The sequence below is a fragment of the Procambarus clarkii genome, chromosome 52, assembly GCF_040958095.1.
Source record: "Procambarus clarkii isolate CNS0578487 chromosome 52, FALCON_Pclarkii_2.0, whole genome shotgun sequence".
Taxonomy (NCBI): domain Eukaryota; kingdom Metazoa; phylum Arthropoda; class Malacostraca; order Decapoda; family Cambaridae; genus Procambarus; species Procambarus clarkii.
In genome coordinates, this window is record NC_091201.1 from 22,969,466 (window position 1) to 22,994,348 (window position 24,883).

The following is a 24,883-nucleotide window of genomic DNA, read 5'->3' on the forward strand; positions in this document are numbered from 1 at the left end:
AGCAACAACGGAAGAACAAGCAGCAGCAGCATCAGGAGAACAAGCAGCAGCAGCAGCAGTTACAGCAGCAAATACAACAGCAACAGCAAATGTATCGAGAGTAGCATGTGGAACAGAAGCAGCAGATATAACAGCAGAGAAGCAAAATACAACATCACAAACAGCAAACAGAAGCAACGGCAGGAGGATGAACAAAGACAGCGGAAGAACTTGCAGTAAGAGCAATAGGAACAGCAGAGGAGTTTCAGGAACAGCAGCAGGAAGAACAGCAACAGCAGCAAGAGGATGCACAGCATCCTCCTTTCATCTGTTTCTCAGCAACAAAGGAGGGAAACAGAAGAGCGCAATTCAGGACACAAAATAAAACGAGAAACATAAACTGAAGTGAGAATGAACAGAGTGGATAAGGACGATAAAGATAAGGAAGGGGGAAAGAAGAGAAACGAAGAGGAGAAGAATCTGGACGAAAAAAAAAACGAATTATACGAATGGGAAAATAAAAAAATTGGAATGAGAGGAGGAAAAAGGATTTAGAGAATATTCCGAAAGAGAGCGAGTGCAGATGAACACGCGCTCTCCCCCTTCTCCTGCGCCACACGCGCACGCAAAAATAAATCAGCAATATCCTCACGTTTTGGTTGAACGAGCCGGGCGGGATTACTGGGTGTTTTAAGGAGTCTGAGGTCACACTAGCAGGAGCCTCCACTATGGAAGGGCTTCAGCCTCTCTCTGCTGAGGTGCAGAAAGATTTATTCCATTTTGGTGCTTGATACTGTCGGTGTTTGTGTAATATAAACACACACACACGGCAAACACGCGCGTGGATATAGACAAACACGCTCACTGGTAATGTGAGGTTCCATTAAACGGAAAGTAATTAAGTTCGGTGTTGGGGGGATGGAAGTCGGATACAAGGCATTAAATGGAAGTCAGGCAGAGAGCAGGTCTGGGAGCGGGGGAGGTTCACATCACACCGGAACTATTCCTTGAACCGCACATTAATCTGGTAACATAAACCGTATAGGTAAGGCTGGCCACGATTAGAAACCATTGAGCATCGCCCCGTTCACCTCTGAGCTCCAATGACAAATGCGGAACCTGGATTTAAAACGATGGATAAATTGTATTATAGGGAAACATGGCACTAAAAAGCCTAACCAATTGGTTAGGAAACTTGAGAAAGATCTTGAGAAAGGTCTACTTTATGACATAACGTTTAATATTCGGTACACAACACATGTTAGACGAAATTTGAAACATGAAGCGAAAGCATGGAGTCTATAACGCCTGCAAAACAGAAAATAAAGCTGCAGAAGACCAGAGAGCTGCCATTACTGTAGACCCAGACCTGAAGGGCATGAAATGAAAAGAAAGATTAATGTAACCAAACCTCACTTCACTGGAGGAGAGGAGAAAGATGAGATACATGATCATTACATGAAGACTTCTCTGGTTAACTAAGAGGGAAGATCGGAGCATTGAATTTGCATGAAAGCAAATTCAATAATGGAGGATTTGTGAAAAAGAGTGAACTTGGGAGGCAAATAGTGGGAGAAGACACTATACACGGCTTCGTGCGTAGATATGGCAACAAACTGGGCATCTCCTGAACCCTAGTCAATTGAAAGTTAACCTTTGGAGTTGAAACTCAATGCCCGCAAGTACAATTGAACGCGTACAGGCACACCACACAAACACATTCGTATACACACACACACACACACACACACACACACACACACACACACACACACACACACACACACACACACACACACACACACACACACACACACACACGAACGTGCGCATTCATACAGACGGGAACAAACACACACTAATAGGCCGTATTCACTCATAATTGTTTGAAGCTCCAGTAACCACGTTTCAGTCAGGACGAAGGTGACCCTCGGGTGTGCACCAGGTTAGGTGACCACGAATGGAAACCAAATCTATTCTAAACTAGCCTAACCTAACCCACACCCGAAGGTCTCCTTCCTTTTGACTGAAACGCACGCGATAACTGAAGCTTCAGACAATTATGAACAAATATGATATCTTGGAGGAAACCTCCTCCAATTAAACCAAGATGCAAGAGCACTAGTAAGAGGGATAGAAGCCCTAAATATGAAACTAAGAAACACGGAATATGCAGTCATATTCAGTGAAAGATATCGAAATGAAAACCTTGCTGCTTGTGTGTGTGTGTTATTTTCACACTACAGTGGGAATAAACAAATCATTTGCCACAAGTACTAGTGGTGAATATCAACACGGAATATGCAGTCATATTCATTGAAACATGTTTGAATAAAAAAAAACTTGCCGCTTTCCGCTTTCCGATATTCCACTTTTCTCGGAAAATATATTAAGAAATTGCATGGATACAAGTTCCAATCTACGGACGTCTTATTCCCGATTTCATCCCGAATTAATTTCAGATTTAATGAAAATCACTCGGGGGGGGGGGGGGGGGGGTGCTGGGTTACAGCCTAAATTTCTTAAAGTATTTAACTTAGGTCTATCCCTACCAGCCTGTGTTTGTCCCATATCCCAGACCATTTTTCCTACAAATCTACGTGAGGCTAGGCTGGAGTGTCTGTCCTCCACGTTCGGATGGACAGTGACAGACAGAAATGTGATTTAAAATATCAATGAAGATCAGAGGCAAGGTAAATGCCTCAGCTCCTTCAATGCATACGTAAGCTTCTATAATTGGTGGTCTCGCAGGCTCTCGAACAGACAAGTTTGGGAAGAAGTTCTAAACTCATTATAACTTGAAAAATGAAATTTACTTTCACGTAAGGGGTATTTCAGCGTTACTTTATTATATCTCTTTGTAGTGGAATGACTGTGAACTATTCCAGTTATCAAGAATCAAATGATAATGGGCATATTTGTTTAATGTTATATTATCAAAATGGGAATTTTGTGTTAAATGTTAATGTAATGCAAAATTTAATCTCCTGGCCGCCTTTTTTTTTTTGGTTTTGTTTTGTTTATGAGATGAAGCAAAGAAAATGGAGAGGAGTAGAGGAAGGAATTTTTGTATTAAATGAGGAATGTACAGTGACTTATGTTACTGGCTCACTATAGCCTGTGCTATATCTTGAGGTTATCTTGAGATGATTTCGGGGCTTTAGTATCCCCGCGGCCCGGTCCTCAACCAGCCCTCCACCCCCCAGGAAGCAGCCCGTAGCAGCTGTCTAACTCCCAGGTATCTATTTACTGTTAAGAAACAGGGGCATCAGGGTGAAAGAAACATTTTACCCTTTGTCTCCGTCTCCACCGGGGATCGAACCCGGAACCTCAGGACTACAAATCCGAAGCGCTGTCCACCCAGCTGTCAGGCATCAGGCGTGCTACATAGACATTTCATTATGAGTAGATAAATCTAAAAAATAAAAAACAAGTGACTTACGACAGTTGGTTGGGCTGTCCGCCTTGCTGACAGATGTGTGCAAAGCTAAGCTCGGTCTCTTTTGATAGAGTTTCTCTAAGTTTTGCTTATGTATTAAACATATATGGGAACATATAAGTGAATGCTGTGTAACATTTACATATACACACTCAGATGTTTATGTTTGTTTTCATGATCCGTGTATGGGACTTTTTTTTTGGGGGGGGGGGGGAGAGGCATTATGTACTGGCATTATGTAACGTCGTCGTCCCTTCACTTTCTAGTGTATGGTCTGGTCAACATTAAGTACTGAGGTTTTCTTTTCCATTATGTAGATGGAAATGCCAACTCTCCCCTCCCCTCTCAAACCACTCATCCCTTACCCCACCAATCATATCCCTCCTTTCCCTACCTTGTATTTCCCTACCCTACCACTGTTATAAATTTTGATTTATCTTGTTATCTTGAGATGATTTCGGGGTTTAGCGTCCCCGCGGCCCGGTCCTTGATTAGGCTTCCTTTTTTGTTACACCATCCCCAAGAAGCAGTTCATAGCAGCTGTCTAACTCCCAGGTACCTATTTACTGCTAGGTAACAGGGGCATCAGGGTGAAAGAAACTCTGCCCATTTGTTTCTGCCTCCACCTGGGATCGAATCCGGAGCCTCAGGACTACGAATCCGAAGCGCTGGATACTCTGCTGTCAGGCCCCTGACAGCTGCCCTTCCCTCCCCCCCCCCACCCATCCTCCCTTGATTCTCGTCTTTCCCTTTCTCCACCCCTTCCCACTTATCTCGATCCCCTCTCCTCCCATACCCCCTTCCCTTACCCTAACCCTCCCCCCCCATAGGCCTTCTTACATCTCAAATTTCCCCCCCCCCTCCCTCCCCGAATCCCTATCCCTACTACTCCCATCCACCAAATCCCATCCCCTAATCACTAGCCAACCCCTTCCCTCTTCCCCTTTCATTCCATCTCCTCTCTTTCCTTCCCTCTCATTCCTTTCCTTCCCATTCCTTACCTATATTCCCCTCCCTCTCCCTTCACTGGAACTGAAGCTCTATATTGTACTAGTTCCCTTGACTCCCCAAAGTTGACTCTCTTCCATAATCAGGTTTTCTATTTACATATTGTGCAAATTCTAACTATTTTCTTCGAAGGTTTCTCCAAGCGCTTCTGGGTACAACTATAAATGTGTTTTTAATGTTTTACATCTCATTACGAAGATCTCTTGGATTATGGCTACTTTATATTATGAGCAACAGCCTTATGTGCATTAGTGGAGGAGATTAGTTCCAGTCTCTTGATGACAAAGTAACTCACCAGGTGTCTGAGCCACGCGACAGGTAACTCACAGGACATTATAAGGTATCACAGCTTCATCACACACTCATGAGAGACAGCTTTACCACCCCACTCATGGACAGCTTCACCAAGTATTTTCATTTGCATACCGTCATATTTTCTCTGGTCGCAGATCAAACAGTCTCGACCACTGTAAAATACCACAACCCGGCTATGTTAAGCGACGCCTTCAGGACAACATTACATATTCAGCCGTTCTCTTGATTGGCCACTTCGTAATAAATATAACCTTTTTTAGTCTTGCCAGAAACGTGCCCAAGCAACCAACCTATTATATCGAGTCTTATGCATAGAAAACATATATGATTGTGATCATTACATAATGCCTTACATTTCTTACGTTGATTACGATAACGTAAAAATGTAATGTTTAAATTGAGATGACGGATTAACATGTTAGATCCAATAGGCTCATGAACGGTAAACCGTCCCCTAATATTTAAGTTTACTTTACAAGATTGTAAACAGGGTTATATAGACCTGGAGGTGAACCCCATACATCTGTGAATACACAATGAGAGTTTACTTTAATCCTGGACTATGATCAGGAGGAAAGTATAAATGGTGGTGGTTGGGCAGTAAGCTGTTGTAGCGGGCTTGATAACTCTCCAGACATTGCAATGTCTTCAGCCCAACAAAAAGCAAAACAGAGATTATAAATGGCAATCTAGAACATAACGATGCCAACACAGAACATAACAGGCCAATTACACCTGATTAATCTTTGTATAATAAGAGCTGCCTCGTATGGGCCAATGGGCCTTCTGCAGTTACCTTTATTCTTATGTTCTTATGTTCTAATCTATTTTTATAATTATATCCTGACCCCACGACCAAATAAGTCGTACATCACGTTGACAGCATCCGCGTCTGACAGCAGGTAATCTCGTCCCCCGCCAACCTTCGTCAATAGCTCGAACGAGCACCCGCTCGGCACGTGATGCATTATTTTGGCCCCGCCAAAGTATAAATGACATACCCTTCACCCCCGACACACACGGAAAATGGCCCAACTTACTCAGTCGCTCCACAATTGCGTACTTGGCAAGAACAATTTTCGAGGAGTTCGGGCCTTCAATGGGAGTTCGATTGCTCTGCTCAAGAGCGGAGAAGCTCCCGTCAGCTAGTATTTACACCCAAGTCACCGTGTCAAAGGACACCCATTATTATTTTTCTCACTTGGATGTAAAAGCGTTCTAAGTCCCTCATCTTTGGCCCCCGAATGTCTAAAGTATTTTGAGACTGTTCCTCGCTGCTGTTGCTATTTACTGTCTGTTTTGTCAGTGACGTTTAATATTTTCGTGAAAATTTCCCAAGGGAGGCGCTGTCGCGTTTCTAACTCATCCTCACATTGGCTCAAAGATTTATTGTTGCGTCGGGTAACAAAAGAGCATCAGAATGGTAAGTTTGCGCTACTCCGTCAAGTAGCCATGAATACTTCATTTATAGTCATGAAAGCTTTCGAGTGACTGTCAACACTGGGAATTGAATTTTGTATTGGATTATGGCAAACCACTGCGCAGGCGTTCTGCTCTTCTTGTCTCTGATTATCTCCCTTCTCTCTCTCTCATTCTCCCCTTCCTCCCACTCTATCTCTCACTCTCTCTCATTCTTCCCCCCCCCCTCACTCTCTCGGTCTCTCACTCATTCTCGCTCTCTGCCTTGCTTGCTCTCCATATATGTTTGACTGTTTTAACCTTCAATCATTAACTTCGTCTTTTTCACTCTTAACCCATTTTTCTCACATTTCTCCTTTGTCTTCTCGGTCTTTTAACTCGCTTCTCTCTGCCTCTCTCCCATTCCCCCTTCCATGACAGCTCGTTGCACTCGTCACTTCCTGCGCTTTCATCTCACCATCTTTTCCTCTCTTCACGACCACTTTCCTTTGTTCGTCTCACTTTTCTGTATTTCTCTCTGTCTCTCCCTCTCCCTTACTTCTGGTCACTCAAAACATTCCCATCGTCATTTCAACGTTGTCAAAGTTATTTCGTATTTCGTGTTCATATTTCTGGTGCTCTGTCTCTGTCTATCTGTCTGTCTCTCTCTCTCTCTCTCTCTCTCTCTCTCTCTCTCTCTCTCTCTCTCTCTCTCTCTCTCTCTCTCTCTCTCTCTCTCTCTCTCTCTCTCTCTCTCTCTGAGAATCCTTCAATGGAAGCCTTTCTCCTACCTAGCACTTACTGCTCCATAATCCTGCCTTCGTCCTAATCCTTCCTCCCTTTTAAGCCTAGCTGTCTCTGCCATCTGGTTTTTTTTTATCCAGTTCGTCTTCGTTTTTTCTACGTTCGTCTTTTTTTTAATGTTCTTTTTTCCTTTTTTTCATGTTGTAATTTGCATTTTTTTCGTGCTCTTCCTTGTTTCCATTTTTATTTCCATCTTTGTTTTCTTTTCCATATGCTTTATTTTCTTTTTCGTGTTTTTCTTTGATTTTTTTTTTCATTTGCATAGTTTTCTATATCATGTTCTAGTTTACTTCTACTACTTTGTTCTATTTATTTATGTGTTTTTTCTACTTTTCTTGTTCTTCTTTGCATACTTTTTCATGTTCTTCTTTGCATACTTTTTCATGTTCTTCTTTGCATACTTTTTCATGTTCTTCCTTGTTTTTTTTCATTTTTGTTTTTCTACTTTGTATTATTTTTCATATTCTTCTTTACTCTCTATGTCAACAGTTACTTGGTCATTAACACACACCATGTGAGCCCTTATGAAGACGAATGTGTCAAGTACACTACTGGAGCCCATATGACTACGGGACACGTATGACAGACACTCTTGGAGTTCCTGTTCCAAGAGTGTCACAACTATAAGACAGTTGTGACACTCTTAAGAGACACATATGTAAAGAAACACTATGGGAGGTACACTTTGAAACATGTAAATCAAATATACTATAGTAGCTACGCTTTCTATGGAGCAAATGTATCAAACACACACACACTGGGAGGAGTGGTTCAAGATTTAAATGAAAAACACATAAACTCGAAAGAAATCAAGCAGTTTTATCTGTGTTACTTGCGGCTGGTGCTTTCAGTACAGAGAATGGTGCAGGTGTTAAGGCAAGTGAGGGCGGGGAAGTGGTAATGTCATTGCCGCTACACACACTGCTCTTTACCGTCAAATAATGAAGGAAAGATGGTAATTTCTGAAGCTGCTGTCTGAGCCACGGAGCCCTTTATCATTCAACGACTCACGTCTGTGCTGAGCACGCAGGATTTACTCCTGTGCCAAGGAAGATACGGACCCACGCTAATAAATAAATAAATATATATATATATATATATATATATATATATATATATATATATATATATATATATATATATATATATATATATATATATATATATATGCAGACTAACCACATGTGAAAAATAGAAAATGCTTAACGCGTTTTCGGCTAATTCGCCTTCATCAGAGCAAAGTAGAATGAAGATCTTCATTCTACTTTGCTCTGATGAAGGCGAATTAGCCGAAAACGCGTTAAGCATTTTCTATTTTTCACATGTGGTTATTCTGCATACTTGGATCAGTGTTTTTGTGATCATTATTGCATATATATATATATATATATATATATATATATATATATATATATATATATATATATATATATATATATATATATATATAACAGTGCATATCTAGTGCGGCCACTATAGTATTGACAGTTGTGTGTACATAAATGTGAGCCACCGATATTCAGTCATGCACTGACACATTCAATTTAGAGAGAATAAAAAGGTCCTTTATGCCCGTGAATGGCGCCCTGTCCTCACAAATTTTAGGCTGAATGCTCGTCTATTTCAAGCTCAGTGGTATTCCCAATTGAATAAAACTTAATAACTTGATACGAAGAGCAGCATGCAAGTAATCCGGCCGAGATAACTTACATGGAACTTATTGAAGTCTTACCTGTAGTTTCGGGCCTCAGGTAACAATATTAGCGTCGAAAATTAATTATTCAGAATATTCTAGGAACTGAATGCATAAATAACTCAACCTATACATGTGAAAGGAAAGAAAGTTAACGACGCTCACATCCATCCTGGACTCCTACTTATCAAGTAGCAACTCAGACATACAGCGAAGGAAGCCATTATGAGGCCTGAGACCAGGTAATCCTTGTGCAGACGATGAGACGCAATAACGTGGCTGAAGGTATGAAAACTAAACCACACGCCAGAAAATGAGGAAACGACCACGTTTCGGTCCATCCTGGACCGTTACCAACTCGATTGTGATGAAACGAGGAAGTAATCCATAGTTTCTATGAACTAGTTATGCATTAAAAAGTCTAAGGTGTATTTTTTTCGATTGAATATTAGTGTTCATTGTCTGGAAAGAATTTGAAATGATATAGAATAAGAGAAATGAACTTTGTAGGAAAAGTATTTCATTTGAATTAAGCATATTATTGTTCTAACAATTCATCTGTTAAGTGAACGGAATCCTCTATCAGCTGGTTAATGATTGAGCTGTTTCACTATTGTTGTAAGAATCACCCAGAGTCAAGGTGACCACAGGAATCAGGGGTGTAGGAGGGGGTTACCCCTTCCCACAAGTGCCCCTCCCACATGTACCCCTCCCACATGTGTCCCCCCCACATGTGTCCCCACACATGTGTCCCCCCACATGTGTGTGTAACTGTTATGCATGACGATCAGACTGGATAAAATCTTACAGTTTTCCCAACCAGTGATTTTGGTTCAGGAAAATGAAAGTAAAATTCGCAATTGATTATTGTGATGAAAGATGAGACAATCATGTGATAAGGATTTCACATATACGTAAGTGATTTGGTGTCATTTCAACTATAATATCAGAACCAAAGTAACACTAAGCAGGTATGAAGATATCATAATGGTACCGAGTTCCAGGGTTTAATTGTTTTAAAAATTAAATTAATTCTTAATTGTTTTAAAGAACTTTTATCTTCATTTTCGATCATCGACACGTTCGAGATAATTTCCATTGTCAGGTCATTGTCGCAGGCAAGAGAGAGAGAGAAAAAACAGAATCAAATAAACTTCCGATCTAGTTTCACAAGCTTGACTTGCCTGTATTCCTTCTCCATAGATCTTTCTCAATTTTCAGTATCTCTTACACTCTTATGGTTAAACTCTTCCTTTGACTTGGAGAGTTGTTCTGTAAACCATTGTTCCTTTTCCTTAAATTATGTTTAAGCTTGTCTTGCTTTCGCCGACATATGAAATTCCTGCTTCTGCCTGGCTCTTCCTCTTCACTGAGGCCTGAAATTAATTACTTCCACTATCCACTTCCCTCCTGCTGTTGCTCTCACTGTGATGAACTCTGGGAGTGCAATCGAGTTTGCAGCATTAATTTCTTCAAATATATGTTCATTGAAATGACCAATCCACCCCCCCCCCCTCCCTTCTCCACACCTACCCATCATTTATATGTGTAATTTTTCCATGTGGAATCATAGTCCCTGAAAAACACTGCATCAGAGATAATTTCGAAACAAATTAACTCCACCACTGCTAATAAATCTGGGTTGGCTTCGCCATCTCTTAGAAATTGTGTTTTCTGTAGACCTTGTTGCTAGTCTCTCCTGTGATGCAGGCTCTGGTTCTGGTGGATGCTGAGGAAGATGAGGAGTTGCGTTTACTGAATGAGAAGGAGGAGGAGGTAGAGAAGAATGAGTAGAGAATAGAACCTAAGTCTTCGTTCCTCGGTAGTTAGAGTGGTTTTCCAGTTGTTTATGCCTCCAAAGTATATAAAATAGCTACCATTTCCTTCAAATTGTCGTTTTGACCTTTGCCTCAGACTGCTTATTAAGACGCTTTGAAGGACCTTATATACTGCCGACTCGTTATCTAGAGCACTTTATCTAGAGCACTCATTATCTAGAACTATGGCCACTGTGTCTTGGCCGCCCTCAGGTATCTTCACGACGTGTCACAAGCAGTGTGAGCCAATGACGAAAGCAAAGTTCGAGGAGAATATTAGAAACCTATAATCTGAAGGCATAAGAAATCTGAAAAATAACATTACCTAGAGTCTAACAAAATTGTTACACAGTCAGGAATGAGAAGGTACAGTACCTTACCTTGAGGTGATTTCGGGGCTCAGCGATCCCGCGGCCCGGTCATCGACCAACCCTCGTCGACCAGGCCAGGTCGTCGTTGACCAGGCAACAGTACACAGTACCCCACAGTGTAGGTACAGTTTGTACAGTACAGGAAAGTGACGGGGAGGGACCCGCTCACTTGGTACTCCTAAGCTAGTGCCCTAGTACCTAGTACTCCCAAGCTAGTTAGGGTGCTGGCTTGGGAGTACCAGGTGAGACGGTTCAAATCCTCCTCAAGGCTCCTACTGATTTTCTCATTGATTTAATCACGTTAATGTGAGTTCATTGTGCATCAGACATTGAGGGATTAGGGAAGGTCTTACAGGGTGACGCTTTCTCTTACTGCACGTAAGAGAAAGCTAGTGTGAGGAGATGAGAGAGAGCACATGGAGAGGAACATGGACTCTAGTATGAGGGAGAGAGACAGAGAGTGAGAAATATGATATTTATAAATTTGCATTAATATCATTAATTGAACGTTAAAGTATATTACAGCAGCATGCAATAAAAACAAATTAAACACGCACCTGAAGATCACAGTAGGTATTGTTAACGACGAGTTAGAAACCATACTGAAAATTACATTGTATTCGCGAAAGAGAGAGCGAGCGAGGAATTCTTATAACGTCCTTGCTGAACGAGCTAAGGTTTTTCCCAAACCTGAAGTGTATTGCCTTGCTGCATTCACGAGCCCAGCGTCGTGAGCAACGGCCGTGCGTTCTAATGCAGCTCTCGGGAATAACGGAATAAATAATGCAGCATTTTGTTGCCTATTCATAGTATATTGAAACTCCTTTGTTGCGTTGTTAGCGTAATTCCTGTTCGGCTACGTTGAGGGTTTTTGCAAATTCATTGTTAATTCTTTTTTGTCATTGTTGTTTCCGTGGAATGGGAACATTCTTTATGGCAAGAAAGGAAAAATTATCAGGAGAAAGCGCCAAGTCATTACGACTATATAGCACTTGGAAGGGATCAGGATAAGGATTTGGGATGGGGGGGGGGGGTTAGGAATGGTGCCCAACCACTTGGACGGTCGGTGATTGAACGCCGACCTGCGTGAAGCGAGACACTCGCTCTACCCTCCAGTCCAAGTGGTTTTTATATACCTGGAAAGATTTACTTATTTTTGTATTATTTAATATTCTTTGTGTAGAATGACGAATTGCGAATTACTGATGAAACCAATTTGTTGACCTGTAAACAAATTGTGCTTGTTGAAGAAGATATGTTAATTAGACCATTAACACCTGCTAGCTGGAAGAGCTAGCAGGTGTTAATAATAATATCATAATACCTGTTCAATAAGGGATCAAGATCTGCCAACACGGTTTCACATGATATTCACACACAACTTTTCAAGGTAAACTAGTATGTTTAGTATGTCACCTATGCACATATTTAATAAGTCAATATTGACTATACGAAAGTGCGATAACGGGTTGTCACACAATATAAAGCGGAACATATTGATGATAACATGAAATGACAGCTTTTATTTCCCTCACATAATAATACAAAAATATTAATTCCTTCTTGTTCTTGCTATGAAAAATAACGAAAAAATCACAACAAAGAATTTAATGGAAAATTAAGAAAGATTCATAGAATCAGAGATAATGCCTAAAAACGTATATAACATGTGTCAGAAGGAGAAAAAAGGAGCAAAGGGTCATGGAAGAACCAAATATAGAACAGAATTAAGAATGCCGTAACAAGTTTGCGAGAACAAGAAAGAATTAAATCAGAAATGGAGAACAATATATAAATGACATCTATTGAAGCAAAGATCTAATCTAAGCTGCTACAGCGCCACACCTGAAAGAAAGTGCCTGTAAATGGCCAGAAAATTGGACTGAGAAAATTATAGGGAGGATTCACGAGTGATGACATAAATGAGTGTGAATTTCTCAATAAAGAATTAGAAGTGATTTACAACCTGAACCGCTCAGAGATCTAGCTCTCAGTTACCATCTCTTACAAGGCAGATACATATATACAGTAATGTTCTTATTAGTGGTAAAGAAACAGCTGAATGAATTACGTGCATAGATGTCATTAGAGCCTCTGATAATATCTTATCATGGATCTTCATATCAGTGAGCTATCACTGGCTTGTAAAATCGAGTGTCGAACCTGTACACAAGAAAGAATGAACGGAAGATCTACACCGGGTTGCTGGTCGCTACACCGGGTTGCTGGTCGCTACACCGGGTGGCTGGTCGCTACACCGGGTTGCTGGTCGCTACACCGGGTTGCTGGTCGCTACACCGGGTGGCTGGTCGCTACACCGGGTTGCTGGTCGCTACACCGGGTTGCTGGTCGCTACACCGGGTGGCTGGTCGCTACACCGGGTGGCTGGTCGCTACACCGGGTGGCTGGTCGCTACACCGGGTGGCTGGTCTTTCAGTATTCACTATTTACTGTAAGTCAATTACACGTCTCTGTTCTTTATATATATTTTTATCTTTCAATAATCTGCTCAATGCATTTCGCTTTTATACCTCTTCTTTTAGCGTAGTTTCTTTCATGACGTCTGAGATCTAATGCTTCTTTTTTAATCTAAATCTTCTTTGAGATCAAAACTTTATCTTGTGATTCGAGTTTTCTCTCAAGATCTGAGCCAAGGTTTATGATCGAAATATTCTGTCAATGTATTTGTCACATGAGCTGTATATGTCAGTTGCTTGAAGCAGCACAAGTGGCTTATCTTTTATATGTATTATATATAACTCGGGTTACAAACTGCCCATATATATATATATATATTATATGTACAAACATTCACATAAATGCAACCAAATATAGGCCATTACGCAAAGATACACATGAATACACATATACAAAAAACAAGCGCAAAGATCCATATACATACTCACACACGCAAGAAAACACACACACACACACACACACACACACACACACACACACACACACACACACACACACACACACACACACACACACACACACACACACACTAAAAGCACACAAACAAATTTTAACGAACTAAAGAATTCATTTTAACGACAACTACATTTATAGAGCTTTCAGGGTAACCAATTGTCGAAAACTTAGTTTTGAACTGAATCCTCGAATGGACCTTCCCCCCCCCCCTAAACAACTGCATCAAGATCATAAATAATATAATAGACGTCGACTAAACACAGAATATCGTGCAACACAACTTGTGTGGGGTGTTGTGTGTGTGGCAACACCTAGCAACAAATGATGTGCTTGCCAAGTGCGTGCTGGCTATCCCAGTGTGGTGCCCTTGGGGGGTGTTTACTGACAAGTGAACACTACTTCTCTTGTCTATTAAGACGCACAGATTCATATTTAAAGTGGGTATGCACACGCATAGCTGACGAGAAGTTCTACGCGTATTTAACGAGAAGTTCTGCTCGTATTTAACGAGAAGTTCTACTCATATTTAACGAGAAATTCTACTCGTTAAATATCTACGCACTTCTACCCAGGAGCTGGGTTGTAAAATAACAAGAAAAAGTTCTTCAACATCTCACAATTTACTTACAAGACAAAAATTAAAACCACAATATTGAAACTTCGGCAAAATAATTGAACTTTTACAGATAGAACTGACCTTTCTAACAAGATTTTTAAAAATTTACACTGGAAATCACAGAAGGGAAATAATTTTCAACTTAGCGAGCCAGCCTTCTTGAATGCTCGATATTTTTCTAACATTTTATGACGTGGTCACGCAAACTAACAGACACAAAAATTAACAAATACAAAGATTAGCTAACAGTGGAACTAGCGGAAGTCTAAGCAGCTAGACGCACAAACTACCAGACGCACAAACTAGCAGACGCAAAAACTACCAGACGCACAAACTAGCAGACGCACAAACTACCAGACGCACAAACTTCCAGACGCATATAAGGAGGTGCACAAACTTCAGGTGCACATAGATTAAGAAATTGACTTTGGGTTCTGCTGGATCATTGTCGATGGTGATTTGAAACCACATCGTTCCAAGGAAATAATTTCTAATGGAAGTTGAAGCAGTTAATGGTGATTTTGGTGATTTTCCTATGGGACAATCTGTTGGCGACCTTCCTTATAGCTGCTGACTCATGAGTCAACACATGAGTCAGCTGACTCATGTGTTATACAGTCATATAAGATGAACGTATTGCTTCACAATACGTAATATCAGACATAAAGTCCCTTAAAGGTCATCTTCACGGCGCTAAAATTCTCGATGTAAATTAGTCATTTGTGGAGCTTCAATCTGTAAATTTTCTCTTGCTATCTTTAGTATGGATTTTCTTGTAAAGTTCAGTGTTCCATCGCCTGGAATTATGATGCTACTCGACAAACACTGGTTTATAAATGACGTATTCGTGATCTCCATAAACATCAATAAATAATAGAATTAACACGTGATCCGAGCCAGACAACTTGAGACAGTATATCTTTGAACTAAAATATATAATGGAACATGTGTAGGACCAGCAGCAGCGGAGGATGAGGCCACAGCTCATTATTTTAACATAGAGTAAATCACGTCGAGTTTCTAATCCTTATCTTAATTACCATTTGTTTTTCCCCTGTGTATCCGTCGGGTCTTTATCTCAGGAATACCGCTCCGCCGCTACAAATTCTTCACCCGAACATTATCAGAAAGTGTAATACACTTTAGTGCAATACATTATTTGTATTACACAAAAAATAAAACAAATTCAATAAAATATTATGTTATGAAAAATGTAGCTTTTTCCACTCTGCCTTGTGAGGTTTTGTTACAAATAAACAAAAACCTGTCGACAGTCATACGTAGCTATTTACTAGTTGTTTCCTATTTTTATTAACCAAATTGAATAGAAAATTGTTCAATTACACAGGTCATTTAATGGGTACTGTTTGCTATGCATGATAAACAGATTATACAGATATATCTGTAAAGTTGTTGACTCAAAAAGTTAACATAGACCATTTTATATATTGAGGGCTTTGTCCCTTCTCTATGGTTTTAATTGTTCCTATTTTATTGTCTGGGTCCTTCTTAGTAGTTTTGTCTGTTTTACATTGCTCTCCCCCTCTCTCTCTCTCTCTTCTTTTGACCCTGTCTCTGCTTTGAAAGTCTCGAGAAACAATGTCAGCTTCAACACTTCAGTCTAATATATATATATATATATATATATATATATATATATATATATATATATATATATATATATATATATATATATATATATGTCGTACCTAGTAGCCAGAACGCACTTCTCAGCCTACTATGCAAGGCCCAATTTGCCTAATAAGCCAAGTTTTCATGAATTAATTGTTTTTCGACTACCTAACCTACCTAACCTAACCTAACCTAACTTTTTCGGCTACCTAACCTAACCTAACCTGTAAAGATAGGTTAGGTTAGGTTAGGTAGGGTTGGTTAGGTTCGGTCATATATCTACGTTAATTTTAACTCCAATAAAAAACAATTGACCTCATACATAATGAAATGGGTAGCTTTATCATTTCATAAGAAAAAAATTAGAGAAAATATGTTAATTCAGGAAAACTTGGCTTATTAGGCAAATCGGGCCTTGCATAGTAGGCTGAGAAGTGCGTTCTGGCTACTAGGTACGACATATATATATATATATATATATATATATATATATATATATATATATATATATATATATATATATATATATATATATATATATATATTATATATATATATATATATATATATATATATATATATATATATATATATATATATATATATATATATATATATATATATATATATATATATATATAGGAATGTGCCTCAGTAATGCTAGTGAGAGTATTGACTGGTACAGGGCAAAGGGTTACTTTGCCTTTTGCTATTTATAAAACAGTCTTACCCATCTATCAACAGCCATATTAGAGAAAGATTACACAGTACCCTCTAATAAGTAATACCTCTCCTCAACCGTAGTGCAACATTTCCTGTTTCCTTTGTTAATTTGCAATCACTTTTCCTCTGCCTTCGAAGATGTTATAATGGTGCTTCAGTGAAACACATAATATAGCATTATTTGTCAGGTCCATTAAAATTCGAAGTAGAGTTATGGGAATATTCTCTTTAGTCATATTCAATACCACATGTCTACAAGACTGAAAGAAGAACGCACTCATAACAGTGAGGGGAGAGAGAGCACTCACAACAGTGAGGGGAGAGAGAGCACTCACAACAGTGAGGGGAGAGAGAGAGCACTCAACAGTGAGAGGAGAGAGAGCACTCAACAGTGAGGGGAGAGAGAGAGCACTCAACAGTGAGAGGAGAATTTAAATTCTTAAATACCTTTACGATAATTATTTTATAAGGTATTAACGCTTAGTGCAAATAACAATTATAATACGTATAATTATATTCATGATAATAATAATAATAATTAATAATAATATTACAAAAGTCATATTAACGTGATGTGTTTCTGAGAAAATCAGTTGGAGCCGGGAGGAGGATTCGAACCTGTTCTCTGGGTATTGCAAAGTGGTATAAGGCGGGTGCTTGGGAGTACCCAGAGCATAAGTTCGAATCCTTCTCATGGAACTAACTGATTTTAATAATAATAATAATGTGACAATAAAATTAATACACTACACAGAAATCACAATAGCGTGATAAATCAGATGAATAAATCCACAAGGAGAAAGGAGATTCATTTATTCAATTGATATATCACACTATTGGGATTTCTGTGTGTATTGAAGGGCGAAGAGGTAGAACAGAGTGTTGACAGAGCCCGGGTGCATGGGGGGAATTGTGTAAAACCCTGGTTGGTGTCTCGGAGAGGCTGCAGGATCCGTATGAGGGGAATAGCAATCCCGGTTGCAATTCTTTTACCATGTCGTGGCTCAGTCGATTAAGGCGCGTCTGGGATCATCCTGGACGTAAGTTTGAACCCTCATCATGGTCCTAGTGGATTTATTCAATAATTAATACTAATATTACCATCTTGAAGATGGTATTATTCCATCTGTTCCATCTCTTATGGAACAATGACAACAACAGCTTCGTGGATCATAAGTAAGACTTCGGAAATAAGAGGTCCTCGCACTATGGAGGACCTTAAGAGTTCCAGGACTTACTGAATTCGAGTAAACAAAATCTTTCATATTTTAGCCATAATTACGGATATATTCCCAAACTGACATCAGTGTTTTTCTGTATAACTCTTCAGCATCCAACAGTTAAGTAGTACAGCTACATTCGTTCTTGAATCTCAATCGGGGATCTCGGGTTCGATTTCCAGCCGGAACAGAAATGTTTGTGAGCCTTTCGTTCAACCTAATGCCTCTGTTTACCTAGCAGTAAATAGGTTTCCAGGAGTAAGAGAAATGTTGTGCGGGGTCAACAGTTTGATCTTGGAGGGACCTTGAAACAAGCCTAAAGAAAAAATACATATACACAGTCTACCTGTCTCCGACAACAGAACTTAAATTCTCCTTTTTCTCGTTTCTCCCATCTACCTAAACGATGGAGAAGTGCTAAGAATATTTTCTGTTCAGTAAACTGTTTTTGTAATCATGCAATTTATTGATGAAATTAGTATACGCCGAGATGCGTATACTAGTATTAAATAATATGAAAATTAAAGGATGCAAATAGTGCAAATAGACAAACTTTCTAAACAATGCAGGCAGACAGACGGAGAGAGAGAGACACATACAGACACACACAGACACAGAAATAGTCACAGAAACAGAGACACACTTAATCCAAAATACCTCAGCTTACTCCAAAATGTAAATAGATTTAAGACAAAAACTGCGTATCTTACCTGTGATCGAGTCGCTGCAGCAGAAATGTAGAATATATAGACTAAAGATCGAAACTACGTAAATATATATACATATATATATACATATATATATATATATATATATATACACTGAAGGTCACCTTCTGGCACTTGACAATAATTAAGGTTCAGTGTTCTTTATTACGATCGTTTCCAGTATAATGTTCCTTTTGATCACACTCGCGTTCCACTTAACTATTGTGGCTGTGCTTGCAATTGTTTTCTGCTGTCAAAACAGTTTTTCTGCAGCCTTCAACAATAGTTTTCTGCAGAATTAAGTAGCAGTTACATCCAGCTATAAGCAACAATTTTCTTTAACCATAAGCAACAATATTTCTTTTTAGCCTTAAATTATAGTTTCCTTCAGTGTTTTACAATAATTTCCAGTAGCCAAATAGTTTTTACTGTTTTAAACAATAGTTTTTGGTGTCCTACAGCAAAAGTTGTCCGGTAAAAAACTAAAGTTTTCCGCAGCCTAGAATAATAATTTTAATCAGCCTAAAACAATAGTTTTCTTCGGCATCTAGAGTAGATTATATTTATTTACACACTGTTTTAACCATATAAAATAAAAAATCACATCTATAAATCTTTGTCCTAATAAGACTTTCTCTTTAATATCATTTATGGCATTCAAAACACTTAACACTTCTAAACTAATGTATGTGAGATAATTACCTATTTTCACCCATACTTAAAAATGAAGTAAATTACTTATTATTACGTATAATTACCTTCCTTGTGGAGGAAAAATGTAATCGAGCTCGTAACTTGTGATTTAGATAAGCCAACAGCAACAAAATAATATCATTTCTGAGCCAGGTAATAATTTTCACGAAGGGAAGAACAGCAATGTGGCAAGTGCAAGGAAGTGGATAGAAAACAGAATGGGATAAAAAAAAAAGAGAACAACACAAAGAAAATTAGAGGACGCAGACGAGAAGAAAAGGTGTGGATAACGGATAAAATGATATTCGAAAGAGTACGAGCAGGAAGAGAAGAAAGAATTTAAGGGAAACTGAAATAGGAATGAATGCAAAATAAGGGAACGATAAGATAAAGAAATGTACATTACGAGAGAACCTGTAATCACTCACCAAAAACAGCGATAAAGACTTTTTTTATAGACGCCCCAAAAACGAAGCACTCAATAGACAATAACAAATTATCATAGCAAGTTAAAAACATATTGTGGCTATTTTTAATATATATTATTCTCGACTTTGAGAGATAAGTGCTATTTTTTTGTATTCTTAAAGTCTTTACTAGTGTTAAATTAAAGAGACTTGTCTTTCTTATGAAGTGAAGACAAGAAGCGAATTACTCTAGTAAGAAATTAACTGAATTGCGAGTACTAATGAGGTGTCAGAGGCGTGAGGAAAAACCCCATTGTTATAGTGTTAGTGTAATAGTGTTAGACACTCAACTATATTAGGTGAATGCTGTAGTTTGAAGTCTGTTGGGGGGAATACAGTACTGTAGTAAGATAGAACACAGTTACTAGAAATTGAAAACTCTGTGTAAAAGACAGGGAACACAGATGTAGGGACAAAGAGAGCATGGATGCATGAGAGAGAACACAGATGATAAAAAGAGAGAACACGGATGTAATAGAGAAAGAAAACGGATGTCAGAGGGAGAGAGAACTCTTAAATAAAATTGAGTGGCTAAGCCGAGTGAATGCATGAATGTGGGTATGAGAGCCAAGTGAATGCATGAATGCGTGTGTGAGAGCTGAGTGAATGCATGACTGTGGGTGTGAAAGCCGATTGAATGCAGGTAAGAGAGCCGAGTGAATGCATGACTATAGGTGAGAGGAGACGACCCACATCTGATTGCAGGAAGAAAACTAATAATACACAATAACCTGTGTTCCTTCACTCGACGCCAAACTTTGCATTAACTCTTAAGGTTTCTGGTAATCTTGGCTACCTATATTTGCCCGCGCTATCTCAGGAGGCTGGCACCACCTGACAGCTGTTTTACACCACCTGACAGTTGTCAAAACCACCTGACAGCTCTACGAAAATTACTATACTCATCTCAGCTCATTTTCAATAGAGGAAAAAATAGAACAGCTTGAAGAATGATGAATATTAAGAAATATATATATAAATATATATATATATATATATATATATATATATATATATATATATATGTGTGTGTGTGTGTGTGTGTGTGTGTGTGTGTGTGTGTGTGTGTGTGTGTGTGTGTGTGTGTGTGTGTGTGTGTGTGTTTGTTGAAAAACAAAAAATCAAAACAACATTGTTGTACGGGCGAGGTCGGAGTTAATGTGTGTATATTATAGATCGTATGCAAGGAAACGATGGGAATAAAGTAGGAGGCCGAGTGAAGCTATAGGTTGCAAGTACAAGGAGTTCTGAATGAATAACTTTAGGAAAATATGCTGAATATCCTTGAGTTATTCTATTCACTCAATTTTTATTGAGTGAAGTCAGTCAGCGAGCCCTCACTACAAGCAGGGCTCCCTACTCCCTCTAAGCTTGACTACAAGCAGCTGCTTGAGATCAGTTGCCATGGAAAGTGCTTACCACAAAGGCGCAAAATTTCTTCGACTGGTATAAATCTCTCACAAGATGAAGGTTAACAGCATGATAAAATTTCATCATGCAAGGGATCGTCACAATAACGTGGCTGAAGATATGTTGACCAAACCACACGTTAGAAAATGAAGAGTCGACGACGTTTCGGTCCGTCCTGGACCGACTTGATAAGGGTCCAGGACGACCGAAACTTCGTCGTCTCTTCAATTCTAGTGTCTGGTTTAGTCCACAAGGGATCTAATTTCCCATATATTTGAGTATTATATACACAATTGTTGTTAATAAGTATATGTATCTACCTCTTTATATTGAAGAACTATGGAGGAGTGTGTGTAGGCATACACTGCCTTCATAAGTGACGTATGATGTAACATTAGCCAGGCTCTATGGTAAACTCGTACTAATTCGAATTTAAATATTTTGATTAAATCAACGCAGAAAGTTTTAGCATTATCTAAACTTATAAACATTTTATTTTGTTGACCAAACCACACACTAGAAAGTGAAGGGAAGACGACGTTTCGGTCCGTCCTGGACCATTTTCAAGCAATCAAACATTTTATTTGATTGACTTGAGATGAACTGGAACTAATGTGAGTTTATTAATAAGTGTAATTAACACGCGATTATTTCTAGTAATTTAATATGCAGTCTTGAAACTCAACTCATAATAATGGTTCTGATAATCAATGCAGCACAGCTGGATTTTCTAATATGTTGCGCCTTTTAGCAAGAACTGATAAACATTCAGGAAGCATCAAAACTATTTTCTCTACGATAAATCAAAGTGTTTGGGACGTTGAATTTTGATGATCAGAGCAACTATATTTCTTTTGTCGCGCCAGTAAAATAAACGATCAAACAGTAGAATCAATATATACGACAATTGCCAATTCAACGATCACAGCAGGTGTGGTTGTAATATTTATTAGTTCCTGAAACACATCTTATGGTCATCAGAAATGTACTTCAGTTAACTTCTGTTTTTGTTTTGTTTTTCTCTACATAGCACATCGTCCACGTGTCTTACGGCATAATATTAATACATGAAAACACTGCCAGAGTCCGTTGGCGAAACTTTCTCATGAGAAACTTCAAGTCCAGGAGTATAAATAGACGTAATTAAGTGTAAGTTATGATCACAGTTTCACATTTGATGTTGAGGTAGCCGCTGGCACCCCCACCACTGGTCCTGTGTTGCATCTTGTACAGGTTGACCTGCTCTAACACTGCCCTTCCCTCGCTCCCTGGGCTCCGTCCTACCCACCTCCCAGCCTGACCCGGACTGGCGCTACCAGACTACTGCACCATCACAGTATGTGTCCCTGGCCGAGTGCTTGAGGCCGGTGGGGAAGGGGGAGGTGTAGGCGGGCCCGGACATGCGCACTACGCCCAACTTCGCTAAATCTCAATACCTTTCTCTCTCTCAAGCTGTCTACAGATGAGCTGGGGTAGATTGCTGGCCATTTGTAGAGGTGCTAGGAAGTGGGTGTAGGTTCTGAGTAATGACGGGTCCGTGTCTCTCAGGATCTCTTTCTTCGCCAAGGTGTTATGGATGGTTTTCCTCTCTTAAAGCAGACAGCTCGGCTTCGCTCCTCGTTTTTTTAAGGGCATTACAGTTGATGATATATTAAGTGGAAGTCACTTGTTGTTGACCTAATATATAGGACCTATTCTTTTTTAAACATGTTTCAAAAATATTAGCGGTATATTCGTGATCTATATCATCATTGTACTTTTCAAAGGCTATTCATTGGTGTCAGCAAAGGCTAATATGTAGCCAAGATGAAAATAAATGTATAAAGTTATCCTGAAATTCTGTGAAAGAATGTGGTCGAGAGGTGAGAAAGCGGCGAGGCGGCGGCTGTGGGAGGCGACGTGATGAAGAATGACAGGGCTCAGGTAAGGTCAGGTTGTGCAGTGTCTCATGTATGATGTGAAGGTGAGCCATCTGTGGCGGGGGAGTAAGGTCAGAGGTCACGGTGCACAGCAATAGGCGCCTTGCGTTAGTTATACTCAAATGGAAAGTCGCGCTATGTAATTATTGAATGAAAACGCACTTAAAATGCTTGCGATGGGTTGAGCTTCAGCTACTGTTTCATAAGTTTATAACTTCATACATAGACTCTCGTTCTTACAACTCATTCTGAATCGCCTCTCATATTAAACCTTATTATAAAATACATAGTACCCTCTATGTATTTTAAATGTCTCGAAGATGTCCCCTTCTGCTCTTTTATTTTTAATCGTAGTTGGCCTTTCTTTCAGACAGTCTTCGTACCCACAATCCCCCATAAATCGAGAATAATATTTACAAGTATATACACTCTTAAATTATTTTGGAAGTTGATAAAGTAAAGGTTTCCTGCTGGCGTTGTATTTTTAGAAGGCAGCTATTTTCATCTTACGTTGGTAGTTCAGTGATCTGAAAACAGCCTTCTCTAGATTCCTGATAGTTTCTCTGATATTCTCAATCTCCTCGTTCTCTGTTTCTGTGATTACGTGGTGTGAGACTGCGATGGGATGTTTGAAGGTATTTTTGTCCCCTGGTTATGTTTTTTTTTCCTTCTCTAATACTTTGAGGTGTTTCCTTTTCCCTGTGTGAGCTGCTCTTTTAGTCTGTTTTTTCCTGTTCCAATTCCTTTTGCAATGCATTTACTTTGGATGAAATCTAGTAAGCATTTATTAGAAATTTTGTGCAGCTTGATATGGCCTTCGTAAAACATCTTACAGCCATCATCAATGCTATTGTTTCTGAACAGTTTGGCGTCGTCAACAATTGTTAACGGAAAGAAACAAATTTCTACAGTCAGACCTGAAGATAAACCAGACCTGAAGCATTGTTTCCGAGATAAATTCTGTGAAGATTTATTGCTCTTGTTTTCTCCAGCTTTATCTCTGCTGTTGTTGTAGTTTTCCTTGTTATTATATCTTTACGTTATGAATTAATATTCTGTCCTCTCTTGATCAGGTCCTAGTTTGGGAGACACGGTACTTTGATTAGTTGATGACGGAGTTTGACTGAATATATATATATATATATATATATATATATATATATATATATATATATATATATATATATATATATATATATATATATATATATATATATATATATATATATATATATATATATAGGAGCCGCATCGTATGGGCCAATAGATCTTCGGCAGTGTCCCTAAATAATATATTTTATCCTAATGGTTTCCTGAATATATTAGATATATATCCATGGTTGAGAGGGGCTGGTAATGAGTTCCGTAATTCTTAGTCTTATGTTTACATCACCTCCCTATAGTGTTTTGAAGAATATTTGATTTTTTATATTCTTAAAGACTCTAATATCTAATAAATTGATAATATCTTCTAAATATCTTCTAAATTGCTATGGCTGATGACGGTAGAGTTTCATGTGCGATTGTGGCGCGAGAATCGTGGTGAAGTCCTCCCTACGCTTTCAGATCCTTACCATTCATTCCCCATTATTTATGTGGCCATTTTTCTCGTTATCCTCCACTTTTTCTGGCTTTTCTTGCAGCCAATTTAGGCCCTACTAAATCCCCTTTGCCACTCTCACTTGATTTTTTGCCTAATCTATATAGCATTGTCTGAAAGCAGTTTCATGAATATCTC

At 39.0% G+C, this 24,883-nt stretch overlaps 1 protein-coding gene across 2 annotated transcripts in view; it reads right to left on the bottom strand.

The window, feature by feature from the left end:
* Nucleotides 1–22,573, bottom strand: part of LOC123763673 (zwei Ig domain protein zig-8) — a 61,982-nt gene extending 39,409 nt beyond the window's left edge. Inside the window, exons 1-2 of one of the 2 annotated variants that reach the window (XM_069304320.1) lie at nucleotides 22,515–22,573; nucleotides 18,660–18,946 (exon numbers count right to left, since the gene is read on the bottom strand). The gene's annotated coding sequence lies outside the window, so the exon portion shown is untranslated. Of the gene's footprint in view, nucleotides 1–18,659; nucleotides 19,156–22,514 lie in introns of both variants that reach the window. The other variant, XM_069304319.1, reaches the window with a different exon arrangement.
* Nucleotides 22,574–24,883: the final 2,310 nt, after the last annotated feature.